The 14,626-nt window shown below is 44.4% G+C and overlaps 1 pseudogene across 1 annotated transcript in view; it reads left to right on the top strand.

The window, feature by feature from the left end:
* LOC144369087 (mitochondrial enolase superfamily member 1-like) overlaps positions 1 to 14,626 on the top strand; it is a 33,837-nt pseudogene that overhangs the window by 17,278 nt on the left and 1,933 nt on the right. Inside the window, exons 9-15 of the transcript XR_013428544.1 lie at positions 1,741 to 1,775; positions 4,252 to 4,338; positions 5,967 to 6,123; positions 10,074 to 10,115; positions 10,882 to 11,011; positions 11,303 to 11,402; positions 14,186 to 14,267. The product of XR_013428544.1 is annotated as a mitochondrial enolase superfamily member 1-like (transcript). The remainder of the gene's footprint in view (positions 1 to 1,740; positions 1,776 to 4,251; positions 4,339 to 5,966; positions 6,124 to 10,073; positions 10,116 to 10,881; positions 11,012 to 11,302; positions 11,403 to 14,185; positions 14,268 to 14,626) is intronic.

Raw genomic sequence — 14,626 nt, 5'->3', positions numbered from 1 at the left:
TGGCCTACAACTTAATTCTAACTCTGGAGTTGGCATCAGAATCCACAGGTTATTGGCTCAGGCTCACAGGACTTCCCTACTTCAGATGCCAGTCATGCAAGTCTAGTTGTCACTTGAGCTTTTGACCAACCATCTAGAAAATGGAGGTTTCTATACAACCCAACCAACCCACCTCCTACTTCCACTGCCTTTGAATTTTATTATTTGCTAGAATGGCTCACAGAACTTAGGGAAACATTTGCGTACATTTACTGGTTTATTATAAAAGATATAATGCAGGAACAGCCAGGCAGAGGAGATATACAGAGCAGAATATGTGTCAGGGGCACCCAGACCAACTCTGAAGCTCTCTGGACCCGTTCCTTTTGGGTTCTTCTAGAGGATTCACTTAGTAGGCATGTTGATTACATAATTGGCTATTGGCAGTAAACTCAACTTTCATCCCTTCCCCTCTCTAGAGGTCTAGGGTGGGGGTTGGAAGTTCTAACACCTTATTAGGGCCTGGTCTTTCTGGTGATCAGCTCTGATGTTCATGTCATTAGCATACAAAAGACACTACTAAAGAGATCCCTTGTGTTTGGGGGAGCTGTATGCTCGAAAAATGGGGCAGGGAAGTGGAAGAGCCAGATACCAAATCACACAGGCTTCCCTGGGAGAGATTTACAATTTTATTATTAGGTTTTCCAAATCCTCAATCCAAGGCTTCCTTCAGAAAGTACTTAAATATGAATGAAAGTCAAGCCATTCACCTTGCAGACCCTGGGACTCTGACATAATCATCCTAGCTCAAATTCTAAAAGGTGAGAGACTAATATTGATAATAGAGACTAATAGAACCATGTACCATTGTGCAGGTGACTTACCTATTGCTGAGCCTCAGTTTTCTCACTGTGAAACAGGGAAATAACAGCCTGTGTCTCAGTGGGGCAGTTTTGAGGAAAGCTGTAGGTTAGCATCCAATGGCTGACGTGTGGTAAACAGATAGCACATTATTCATTTATTACTCTTTTGTTTTTTAAAAGATGGACACAATATATTTTATTTATTTATTTATTACATAGTGCTGAGGATGGAACCAGTACCTCACAAGTGTGAGTCAAACGCTCCACTGCTGAGCTACAACCCAGCCCCTACTCTTTCTTATTACATTGTACTCACCTAGAGTCGAGAGAGAGAGAAAGAGACAGAGCCTGCTTTTGTTTGTTGCTCTTTTTATCCATTAGTTCGATGGCCGTAACAGAAAATCCTGGCTAAAAAGAGGGTCATTCATACTATATTCCCCTTCCAGGATTGCTGTGACAGCTTGAGAAATAGAGACAAGGATCACTACCACTAGAAAGAATGATGCTCTGTTGGCCAAACTGCATCTCCTTTTAATTTTAACAATACATAATTGTTTTTCTGATTTATGCTATGACTGTTATGTTTATGAAACTCAGATCAGAAATGACTGAGGTGCCTAATGTCAGGTGAGGGGAGCTCAGTACCTTATTCCATCCTAACTAACTTTCTGCCACTGGTCTTGGTTCTTTTTTTTTTAATATTTATTTTTTTAGTTGTAGTTGGAAGCAACACCTTTATTTCACTTGTTTATTTTTGTATGTGGTGCTGGGGATCGAACCCAGGGTCTCACACGTGCAAGGTGAGCGCTCTACTGCTGAGCCACAACCCAGCCCAGGTCCTGGTTCTTCATGGCATTTCCAGGAGCCAGTACCAACAGGTACTCCTCTTTCCCCATAGCTCTGTGCCGCAGCGCTGAAGGACGGCTAGACCAGGTAAGTTATTTGTGTGGTAGTGGACTTGACCTTTTCATCAGCAGGAAGAGACTCATTGGAGAAGAGCCAGGGACTAAACAGCACCAACAAGGCCAAAAGCAATATGGCACATAGGCACACCAAAGCTCCAATGTAGACCAGGCTCATTCTCCAAAGATAAGTCCCGGTTAGAATGTTAGAACATCACATGAATAAAATAGAACTTGGAGACTGTGCACTATAAGCAGCTATTGAGAATAGAAATCCATTCTATTAGTTGAATCACAAGACTTGATTCAGCATTTCTGGACAGCTCCCAAGGCAGTCAGCTTAACTTTACAAAGCACTTTTCCATTGCTTGAGGCCATTAAGTATTAGAAAGGTCTTGAATATTGGCAACCCTTCACTTCCAACTAACTTTCTGCCACTGGTCCTGGTTCTTCATGGAGTTTCCAGGAGACAGGCTTCTCCTCTTCCACTGGAGTGACAACCTCCCTTCCCCAGACTGCCTCCTGATCAGATGGAACACCTGCACTTCTCCCTCCTTCATATATGACTATGGACCCCTGAGACTCCTATGATCTTCCTCTGAATGAATTGTGGTTGTAAATAACTCCAAATCCTCACATAGAGTAGGAAGCAGAGACTGTCTTCCCTCTTGATCCAGCCACTATAAGCCCATGAGTGTAGATCAAGGTGGCACCTTTTACCTGGCTTGTGATTGATGTGGCTACCAACTCTGCAGATTCTCAAAGTGTGGTTCATGGTGCATGAGCACCTGGGAGCTTGGGAGCTTGTCAGAAATGCAGAGTCCCGGCCTCTCCCCAGTCCTGCTACATTGAAAATGCATTATAACAAGATCCCTAAGTGATTGATGTGCACACTAATATGGATTCTTTTTAACTTCTCAGCTAAAGATATAAAGGAGTCAGCATAAAGCAATAGAAAGAGACTTTGGCATATCATAGAACTGGAATCAAATCTTGCCTTTTCCCCTCATTCCCTACAAACCTGTGTGATTCTGAGCAAATTGCTTACTCTTGCTCCACTGCATTTTCTCTCTGTATAAAATGGAAATAATATTAATTGATGGTTCTCAAAGTTGCCATATGTGACAAGGACCAGCATAAGGTAGATTCAGAGCAGGTGCTCAATGCAGGCTTCCTGCCCTCCTCCAGACTCAGGAGTCCAGAGCAGTGAATCTGGTGAGTCAGCCAGGCTCCAGGAAAATTTCATGGGCCTTCCAACACAAGAAGCCTGACATGCAGAGGCTGTGGCTAGCAGCCCTCTCTCAAGCACCACAGATCATGTAGTCAAGCTCCAACGTGTGTAGAAATGTCTTTAGAGAGTATAGTACTGCGCTCAGGAAGAAAAAGGCAATAAGTGCATGGGTGCATGTGAGCTGGGGATTTTTGTAGGCACTTAGGGAAGCAGAGGAAGGAGCTTGGGCAGTCCAGGCTCGGTCTGGAGCAACATCCAGCAGCCATTGCTGGCCCTGAGTGCAGCCTTGATGCCAGGATTGCACAGGAAGCAGAGGCTGATAAGCAAGAGAGCTTGCCAGTGGCCTGGCAATATGTCCCCTCCTCCATATGATAGTGCCCACATTCCGGTCAATGACACTTTTCTGACAGCAAAGTCATAGGGAACAAATGTAGAGGCTTTTATTTCAAGAGCATAATTGAACCTCAAGACAGATTAGGGAGCTCCCTGCAAATGTCAGATGTGGTGTGAAGGAGATCTCTGCAGGGAGCCTGAGGCCACACTCTGCTGCTCCTCAGTGCTGTGGCCTAGTCCTTTTTCCCCTCTGGGGCTTAGGCCCCTGCACCAGAGGGAACAGACTAGCCCGAAGGCCTTCCTCTCTTAAGATAAGACCCTCTGTGGGAAGGGCCAAGCAAATGTAGGTGCTTTATAAATCAGACTCTTGATTTGTGATTTCTCAGGGTGGTTGTCTTAGCAAACCATATCAGCCCCACTGTCCTCTTCAATTCCGACTGTGACATTTTGTAGTTCTAGGGGAAGGGTTGAGAGTGAAAGTGAGGCTGGGTAGGTCAGGAGGTGTGGTGTTGGGTCAACAATGTAGCAGGGAGGAGGGAGGTAGTAGTGGCGGTAAAGTTAGGGAGTGGAATGAGAGAGTAGGGCTGGGGCTGGGGCCCGGCCTTTAGCACATACACACACCCAGTTTTGTTCCTTTTTGCTCTTAATTTCTTTTCATGACACAGTAAAAACTCAGTTAATTATATTAGAGATTTAACTTCTCTCTCCAGTTCCTTAACTGCAGGTAACTGAAAATCATTGCCCTGATCCTGGGTACTGAGAGATGCAGTTTGCAGTTTTATTTTCAAGCCGCTTGTCTAAAGTTTGACTAGAAAATACCAAGAGGTTACTGGAAAATGTGGTCTGTGGATTATTGACATAGAGAGTCACTTCTGTAGAAAATCCAGGAGCTTTTGCCAAGTCAGAAGACAGATCCAAACTACCCAACCAAATGTACTTATAGGTTTAAAGTAAAGGTTGGGGCTAATCTCCAGGATGACATGCGTGGATGCCGCCTCATCAGAGACATGATTGGACCAGAGAAGACTTTGTAAATATCCTCTTACACCACTAAGAAGTGGCCACCTTGCCACTTTGTTCAGGGCCAAAACACATTTCAAGCAAGAACTCGTTTCAAGCAAGAATTAAAAACAGTGGGAATTTTAAAACTTACTGTCAGAGGAATTATGATTCTGTGGCCATGTAGTAGGTGAACTCTTTTTAAAAAATGGAGGCTGATACTTTTTCGTTTTTGAATTCTGCGGAACAAGCTAAATAATACCAGGGTGATAGATTGGTCATCTTGCTAATATGAATAAACTCAAGCAAATGGGTCTCCCATTGGCGCCCTGATGTGTCAGTCATTAATTCCCTACGTAGCTCATCAGCTAGGCGGCTCTCAGGGAACTAGTGTGAAGAAGTATTGAAACTCTGGCAGAAATAAATGTGAGGATTGGTCATTCCTGACTGCTTATTGTTATGAAACAGTTATCATGTGTAAAATATTTTCATGAAAGGAGGTCACCATTGAATCTCTTTTTAAATTTTTTTTTTTTAGTTATACATGGACACAGTATCTTTATTTTGTTTATTTACTTTATATGGTGCTGAGGATCAAACTCAGTGCCTCACAAATGGGAGGCAAGCGCTCTTCCGCTGAGCCACTCCCCAGCCACCTCGAATCTTTTTTTTATAAAGTTAAAAGGCTTGTTTCATACATTAAAATTGAAGTTTGGATTCCTTGAAGTGGCAGCAGAATCAGAAGTCCCATTATTTATACATGAGTTAATTTAGCTGCTTTTGTTTCATGAGGTCAATCTCGTCCAAATAATTTATGATGAAAATTGATCCTGAGTGTACTGTCTTCTGCTTCTCTCCTTGTTGTGAGGGAGCTCACACACTTAGCATGTTCTATAGATAGATTTCCTTTTCTGTCTTCTCCAAGCATGGGAAGGCTGGTGATAGTTGGGGTGGAAGGATCTTGCTCAAGTGCTGCACACCCAGCCCCTGGCTTCCAGGCAGGGTGGCAGCACACACTACAGAGATCCAGGGCTGGGAAAGTGAGGCCTGGATCTGAATTCACCCTTGACTTACCTTACTGTTCTTGAGTAAGTTACTTCTCTGCATTTCAGTTCTCTATTTATAATAGGTTAATATGAACTGCCTTGTAGGGTTTTTATAAGGATTAAATGAAACAAAATCCATGAAGTGCCCAGGGAAGCAGGTATTTCATTAAGTAGTTATTTATTAATGTGCCAGACACATGGTTGGTAGTAGTCAATAAATAACTCTTGAGCAAACTCAATATTGACTGTGCATATGATTCAGAATGATAAAATGGTTCCAACAATCTAACCAACACTGCAAAACACACCTATTTGTGGGGGTATGGGGGCATCTCAATGTAAACTGGGCCTGAGCTTCAGGGTCTAGCAAGTACTTCTTGTGACCCAGCCCAGGGCACTTTCAGACATTCCAGGGTCTTCATGAACAATTTGCATCTCCTCAAATAAGACAGTATCTAGAGCCAGAGTTCTAATTTCAGTGGCTACTCTTTGGTTCTTTTTGTTTGGGCTGCATGTGCTTATCCTCAAAAAAGGAAATGTCAGGTGAATCTTCCTCAGCAGTTGGTGGTACTGAGTGACAATGTCTCCTTGTTGGGAGTCACTCCTGCAGCAGAATGAATGCCCTTTCCTTACAGAAGATGGATGCCAACCAGCGTTGGGATGTGCCTGAGGCAGTGGAGTGGATGTCGAAGCTGGCTGAGTTCAAGCCATTGTGGATTGAAGAGCCAACGTCCCCTGATGACATCCTGGGGCACGCAGCCATTTCCAGGGTGGGTAATCTGATGCTTCTGCCACATTGGCCATTTAGTTTTTTTGTTTGGTTTTCCAGAAGGGTCATGGAAGATGCCAAAATTTCTTTGCATTTTCTCTTTTACATTTCCTCATGGAATATTTGAAATAATTGTAACATGTGACAAGTAAGTATGGGAGCTGCAGACTGTACTTCCATTTGTTTGAGAAACAAAGTTGCTGAAAGTTGAAAGGCTACCTGCCATCTGAAGATTAATAGATATGGTTCTCATACTTTATAAATATAGAAATATGACTGATATTTAGATATAGATGGTCATTGATTTAAAATGGCTCAACATATGATTTCCCCACTTTATGATGGTGCAAAAGTGATAGGCATTTAGTAGAAACTAGACTTCAAGTTTTGAATTTGCATCCTTTCCCAGGGTTCCAATATGCAGTACAACACTCCTGCGATGCTGAGCAGGAGCAAGCAGAATCAAGTAGCAGCTCCCACTCATCCACACGATCACTAGGGGAAATAACCAGTGCTCTGCAGTGTGCCGAGCTGCCAAGCTAGTATGTTCCATGGGTGGTGTTTGATGAGTTTTCTACTTAGTATCCTCTCCACTTACAATGGGGTTTTTCATTATCTTTATTGTAAGTGAGGAGCATCCTCACTCATTCACCCAGAATGAAACAAAAAGTGTAGACTTCTCTGGATGTCTCAGAAGGAAAGGTGTGCTTTGTTAATGTCAATGTCAAGCCTCCCTGAGAAGGTTTCCTGTGTTTTCCAAGAGCCCCTGAGAGAAATCCACTCTAATTGGGAGCCAGCCCCACTCCCTTTCAGGTTCTGAAAGAACCTCATATATTAAAAGAAAAGAAAGAAACAACAACTCATACATAAGGATATCCGAGAAGTTTTGTCTGTTTTGGAGGGCTTGCTCAGATTTATAGCATTGACCTTTGCGAGAATGCCAGTTGGTTAATTCATAAAGAGAACTAGAACTCTTAGGTTTTTCATCCTCAAACCAGCACAAACTCTGTCAGAAGCTGTATTAAGCCGGAGCTGCAGGATGAGTATGGAATACTGGCTAGGACTGGCTGTGGAATTTGTAGATGTGCTGGCTTCAGACCACAATGGCCCAGCATGGCTATCACCAAGCTGATATACTTGCTTCTGGCAGCAGAGACATTGAGACTCAAGCCTTGTCTCTTCCCCTGGGAACATTTGCCTCTGACTTGTGTTTTCATCGAATAACCCTTTTCCCCTGCACCCTGTGCTATTGAGTTATTACATTCATTTGGTTTCCAGCTAAGTCTTGCCCCCTTAGGAATCATTTTTCTCCCTGAGGTGACTTTGCATAACTCTGCTCTCCCCTATTAGGATTTGATCATTAAAAGTTAATTCTGAGCCAGGTGCAGTGGCGCACACATGTAATCTCAGTGGTTCGGGAGGCTGAGGCAGGAGGATCACAAATTCAAAGCCATCCTCAGAAAAAGTGAGGTGCTAAGCAACTTAGTGAGCCCCTCTCTCTAAATAAAATACAAAAATAGGGCTGGAGGTGTGGCTCAGTAGTCGAGTGCCCCCTGTGTTCAATCCCCAGTAACCTCTGCCCCCTGCAAAAAGCTAACTGTGATGGAGTAGTCTTAGTTCCAGGTTCTGGGAGGAACACTTCTACCTAAACTCACAGGTTTTACAAGTGTATGAAGTCAGAGGCTCAGAGACCTGTTCTTCCAGTTTTCTCACTAAATCAGCATATGATCTACTTTAGGTGGGACACTCATCAGAAACCTGTTTCAGGAATTCTCTCCTTTCCTTACTTACAGCCTCATGAAAGAGAAAAACCTGAGACATGAAGTAAAGTTGGATGGGATCCTGGGCCGAGTGCAGTAGAAAGAAGTGGGAGAAGGATGATGAGTGTGGTCTTATGTGAAAGAGGAAAAAAGAAAATCAACTCACCAGCTGGGGTGGATAGCAGAAGTGATAATGTAGGGAACACCACACTACAGGGGAGGGAATGAGAGCAAGAGTCATGGAGCAACTGGGGCCTCTTTGTTTAAAGAAAACCCAAACTTTCCAAGGAATAGTTCTGAAATGGGCAGCTCTGGATGAGAGGTCATGGGACAGCAAGACTTTTCACCTGAGTCCCACTTGCCTTTGCTTCTTAGAGTTCTTTAAGGGTTGCTGCACCCTAATGTATGCTGTACGCCCCAGCCCTCCAGCCCCCACCTCTGCCCACCTGGAGGGTCTCCTTAGAAGCTCTTCTGGAATTTGATCCTCCCAGGTTTTGCCTACACAGGTGTGGGGATGTCATTTCCTCAGTAGGCATCAGAGGAAGGGGGCAAATGAGCCAGCTACAAGGGAGGGGTGGTATGGAGATACCTAAGGGATTGCAGGATGCATGCTGGGGAGGTGCTGGGAAGGCAGTAGCTGGGGCCAGACAATGGGGTCCATTGCTCAGAGAATGCAGCCAGAGGGAGCCACTGGAGGATCTCGGTGATGGCTGGAGGAAAGGGCGAGTGGACTGGTATGGCAACAGAAGTGAATTGGGGGTGGATTTGTGGAAGGCGAAGGATGGGAAAAAGGAAATAGGATGGGAACTGGGAGGCTCTTGCTACATCCAGGGGAGATGTAGAGTAGAGCAGGTTGAAGAGAGCAGACTCAGGAATTAGTGACAAGGAGGTACAAAAACTTGGTACATAGTCAGTGCCACACATAGACCGTCTTAGAGTGGTAGAATGAGTAACTCAAATGGTTTTCTCTCCTTACCTTTCCTTTTCTCCCTCTCTTCTAAGATAAAAGAACCAAGCAATCTTAAATTAGAAACTTCAGGAAGCATAAAATATTGTGTGAAAAGGCTCTTGAGAACCCATCTGTTGAAACTGAGACCTGCTACAATTAGGAAGCCAAAGCTTCAGGTGACTTGTGCATAACTTGGCCAAGTTCACACATCCTGCTTAAGGCAGGACAAGTGCTAGAGTAAGGGACACTGCCTTCTAAAATAAGGGCTATTTCTTCTGAGAAGTTGGCTTAATCTAGTGATTCACACATAAAGTAAAGTTGGGTGAGATCTCAGGCCAAATGCAGTAGAAAGAGCCTCCTCTGACTCTGGAATTGGCCTAAAGTTCAAACCAGCTGTATCATTCTAGTTTTGTGATTGGGGCACAGTTCTTACCTTGCACCTCTTTTTCTTCACCTGTAAAATGGGGCTACTGATGGCTCCTCTCCCGCTGGGTTGTGACTAGGAGTGATTGACGTCAGTATTTTACATGGTGCCTGACAGGCAGTAAGAGCTCAGAAAGTATGGACTCTGGGTGTCAGTGATCAAGAGATGGGACCGGACAGGAGCCAAAGATGTCTGAGGTGGGCATCTGAAGAATCTTAGTTCAGTGCAGAGGAGCAGCTTAGGGCCCGGTGGCTGGTGAGTGAGGTAGCTTTCCAGGGCCAGGCAAGAGGATAGAGTAGCAGCATCATGTCTTGGAAGATTCCAGCAACTCACCAAGTGAAGAGTTCGCAGGTGAGCAACGGTCTCAGCCTTATCTGTGAAGTAGGATCTCAGTCATCCACATACCTGGAAGGGAGAGGATTTTGGAATTGACAGCGGCACAAGAGGGTTCTAGAATAACCACTGAAAAAAGGAGAAAGGGAGAGGTAACCTGCAGGAAGCAGAGGTTGGACCCTGTGTGTCCATGAAGAGCCACTGCTGAGTGACCAGGTCTTCTCCCAGTTCCACACCACAGCACAGGCCTTGGAGCAGGAGAGCCAGGAAGGGAACTGATAGCAACTGTGAGCAGTGCTTGCCTTTGCTCTCTGGACATGCGTTGGTCCCTCCACACACACATTCCCCTGGATATCTTCCTGCCAGTCTTTAAACTTCCCATGGTCCAACCCCAAGGATGTCTCCTTCTTCAGCTATAAATATTTTAAACACAAGGAGTTGTTTCAAATCTTATGAAAATGACACAAGACTGGCTTCTCTTGTAGGCACTGGTTCCATTAGGAATTGGCGTCGCCACTGGAGAGCAGGTGAGTGACATGTCCTTGACCACGGACTGAGGACCCCATTGTACATTAGGCTCCCATACCTATTGCATTGTGAGCTGGGAATTTTTGTTATTTTAAAAATCAACAGTTCCTTAGTGTCTGTAGTCAGATGTAGTCAAAAGGTTGCAGCTTTTTCTATAATTCATGGGACTAAGGTCATTGATTTTTTTCCACATCAGAATGGACAAGGCAGCAATTTAAAGTTATGATCACAAGGGCAAACAATGGCTTCAAGAAAGCCAGCTTCCAAATTGAAGAAACATGATGGTATTTGCTTTCTGTGCTTATAAACTAAGCTCAAGTGCCTGCCAACACCTGCTGCAGCCAGCCCACGAGCCAAGCAGTGTGAGGAACAGATTCTCAGTTCTCCCAGCAAAGGAGCAATTCTGCTCTGCCATGGTTCCATTTTGTCATTGTGCCACCTGCTCATAGCTATTACTGTACTTCATCCTGATGCTCCACTTCACTTCTACTTGCCAATCGACACAGCAGTTATTCCTTAATAAATGGCGGGCTGATGCGATCTGTACCTGACTCACACTGTCACATTCGCAGATTTGTAAAGAAGTGAGCCCAAAGTCCCTGCCTGCACTGTCAGGGCCACCACATGCCAAGTGAGAATAATACAGCCCAGGCTTGCTGAAGACCTCTGATGAGTCACAGCTGGCATGGAATCACCACGTTGCCAGGCTTAGGGATCCTGAGGGCTAAGGCTGACTCTTTGTGTTATTTTTAATTCTATTTCCAGTGCCACAATAGAGTGATATTTAAGCAACTCCTACAAGCGAATGCCCTGCAGTTTCTCCAGATTGATAGCTGCAGACTGGGAAGTGTCAATGAAAACCTCTCAGTATTACTGATGGCCAAGAAGTTTGGAAGTAAGGGCCCTGCAGAGGCTGCAGGCCAGACCTGTTTCTCCTGCCATCAGACCCCATGGTTCTCTTGGGGGTCTTTGCAATTCACATAAGCCTGTAGTTTACCTTGTTGGTTTCTTTCTAACTCTTGATTTAGCCCTAATCAAGGAATCTTTAATGATTTTCATCCTGGAATTTCATTCAGTATTAATGAATGGTTTAATCACCTTTGGGTATTAATAAAAACCACAGGGTTCTCTTTCATTCCTTCCTTTCTCTGTGCTACCTTTGGCATTAAATAGAAATTTCTTCTAGTTCCTGTTTGCCCCCATGCGGGTGGAGTTGGCCTCTGTGAACTGGTGCAGCACCTGATTATATTTGACTACATATCAGTCTCTGCAAGCCTTAAAAACAGGTCAGTAATGTGCCATTAACTCACTTTGCCCCTGAGTAGTGCCCCTTGGTTCAAGCCACATCTTCTATGATTCTGCTCTCAAGACCAGAAATACTCAGAACCTGGTGCAGTGTTACAAGGGCCTAAAATGGCTTTAAGAAAGCCAGCTTCCAAAGTGAACAAACATAGTAGCATTTACTTTTTGTGTTCATAAACTGAACACAAACTATAACACAAAGGCTTTTAGTCTTGCTTGACTTTCCACATGGGGCAATAACAATGGAGACCCACCAGTGCAGAGTCATTGTTCCTTCTTGAAAGGTAAGCTCTTGGTAGCTGACTCACTTTGCTAAGTGTGTTGGGAGTGGAGTTTGAATCCAGACCTCCTCTCTCAAAACCAGCTCCTTTTTCTGAAGCCAGCTCTCAGCACACATGCACTCTCCACTTCCATCCAGTCTCCTCTTCTGACCCTGGAGTCCTGTACCACCTGGCTGCAGCTTTGTGTAGTTAGTTCATCTTCTCGGCATGCCCAGGGGAACTTAATCATCTTGCCATGGTGAGTATCAAACCCCAAGCTTTGCACCTGCCAGACAAGTGCTCCACTGTAACCTCAGCCCCCAGGTGAAACTGGGATAGGATCCTTCCAGTAACTGCATCCATAAAGCTTTGCTTACTGTGCTTTTTGGTCTCCTAGAGTTAAAGGTGTCTTAAGAAAGCTCAATTAACATGATGCACAGAGAGGGCATGAAAACAGGCATTGGAAAGGTAAACACCAAAATGGAGCCAGCACAGTAGTGCACGCCTGTAATCCCAGCAGCTCAGGAGGCTGAGGCAGGAGGTTCAGAGTTTCAAAGCCACCCTCAGCAATGGCGAGGCACTAAGCAACTCTGTGAGACCCTGACTCATTTAAATAAAATACAAAATAGGGCTGGGGATGTGGCTCAGTGGCACCCAATCCTCAGTAACCCTCCCAGCCAAATAAAGGGATCTATCTGGGCACATAGCAGGGGTCCTTTATAATTGTAATGGTTTCTTTCTTTAATATTTAGAGTGAGTTCCAAAGGCTTTGTCACTTATATTGTTAGGCCAAATACCCAGGTGAAAATTGTTTTTTTCTTAAGAAAAAGGAACTAGGTCAAAAAAAGTCAGTTACTATTCATTAGCTTTTAAGTAAGTTTCCATTGGCAGATATAACTGTGCTGTTTGTTTTAGTGGTCACATTTTGTTGACTGAGGGAGCACAAAATGCTGAGCAAAGAAAGTGGGAATTTATATACTTATATACTCATCCCCGCCCACCTGCCCAGAACCCTTCCCTAAACACTGGAGCATGTCCTCTCCACTCCAACATGGCATCACACAGAGGGCCTGTCTGTCACATAGGAATGCTCCACCATCAACCTTTATCAAGAGAGTACCAAGCTTAAAAAGGGATACTAGATATCATTCTTACCTGAATTTTCAGTGGCTCAGTGTGACTCAGGTAAGCTCTTGGTAGCTGACTTGGGACACCTCAGTATCGCTCAGTGCATTTCCCAAAGAAATAAGTAATAAAGTAATGAGTACACAGGTACTTCCTATTAATATGCCTAAACAATTTTATACTAAACCCATCTGTTCATCTGGAAGATGGAGGTTGACACCAGGTCATCCCCACTCCAATGAATAGGCTGATTCTAGCATGCAGAAAAACCACCTTCTAGGTTATGTTTCTTTTGCTGCTCTCATTTCAGTTCCTGCCCTTGGGAACAAGGGCGGTCCAGACCAACCATGAGAAGTCCCAGGGGTCTTGAGGGATAGAATGAGTGCCACCAGTGCCTCAGTGCAGGAAGTTCCTGGTGAAATACTAGCAGTGCTGGAGGGAATGTCCATACACTACCACACCGACAGTGCCCGACAACCCCACATGCTTTGTCCTTCTTTGCAGGGAACAACTATTCCCTGCTTATCTTTCAAGGCCCAACTGTGCTGTCTCATGTGGCTGTCTTCCTCCACAACCTGTTCTTAACACATGACACAGCACAGTCAGTGGCTTAGTGCTTGTGTCCACCAAAACCATGAGACTCATTTGCTAATTTCTTTATGCAGTCCCAGCACCAGGCTGCACACTGCCTGCCTGCCACAGCTATTAATGATCAGGAGACTAAAGCAGCTTAGGTTACCTATCCCCCTCCACCCCAAACTAAACACATCCCACCCTCCCACCACAAAACTAGAAAGTGCCTGACAGACTGACCCACACCTATACTCTTCTAAAGTAGTTACATAGCTGGAAAGAGACTCACTTGGTGATTTAATCTATTCATCTAACTTTGGGATATAGGCACCCAGGTGATTCCAGATACTTCATGGAATCTAAACTGATGCTTTTAGGGCATCACAGAACTTTTAGTTACCAGGGGCTTTGTGATTCACCTCAGCCCCTACATTTTACAGATAAAAGGCTGTTTTACAGATAAAAAGCATCCAGGGCACAGAAGGGCTTTGCATAGAAGCCTTTGAAATCAGCTAAGCCATGATGGAGTCCATTTTTTAAGGGCAGTCCCCCCTCTGCCTTAAGAAAAGCATTATATGGGGCTGGGGATGTGGCTCAAGCGGTAGCGCGCTTGCCTGGCATGCATGCGGCCTGGGTTCGATCCTCAGCACCACATACCAACAAAGATGTTGTGTCTGCCGAGAACTAAAAACTAAATATTAAAACATTCTTCTCTCTCTCCTTTCTCACTCTCTCTTTAAAAAAAAAAAGAAAAGAAAAGCATTATCTGATTTCTGGCATTATTGTCCCAATTTGATTCCCTCTTCTAGGATGTGTGAATATGTGGACCATCTGCATTAACATTTCAAGTATCCTGTGGTAATCAAGCAGGCTTTCTACATGCCTCCTAAGGTAAGCTGGGACTTGGGACACCTTAGATGCTGCTAGCCACTAATGTGCCCATGAACATAGGGCACAAAGCTCTAACTCCCCAGAGTTTATTTTCATATCTAGAAACAAATGGCTCCTTAAGAGGTCAGAATCAAATTCCTAAGACCGGAAGGTCAGCATGGAGGTTAAATAGCTTGACAAGGATTCTTTAAAAAAACAAAAATTGGTACCATCTACAAGTTAGTGACCTAAAAGTTTCTGACTACGATGGTATTACCTGGGCCATTTGTCCTGGTCAGGTTCAGATTGTGGCTTATTTTCACCAATAGGGGTTGTGCTATCAAAGGAAATTTGATTAGTTTCTGTAACTAATCCTACTG

Source organism: Ictidomys tridecemlineatus, chromosome 12 (genome assembly GCF_052094955.1).
Source record: "Ictidomys tridecemlineatus isolate mIctTri1 chromosome 12, mIctTri1.hap1, whole genome shotgun sequence".
Taxonomy (NCBI): Eukaryota; Metazoa; Chordata; class Mammalia; order Rodentia; family Sciuridae; genus Ictidomys; species Ictidomys tridecemlineatus.
The sequence above is the reverse complement of the archived record's forward strand: the minus strand, read 5'-3'. Positions and strand labels throughout refer to the sequence as shown.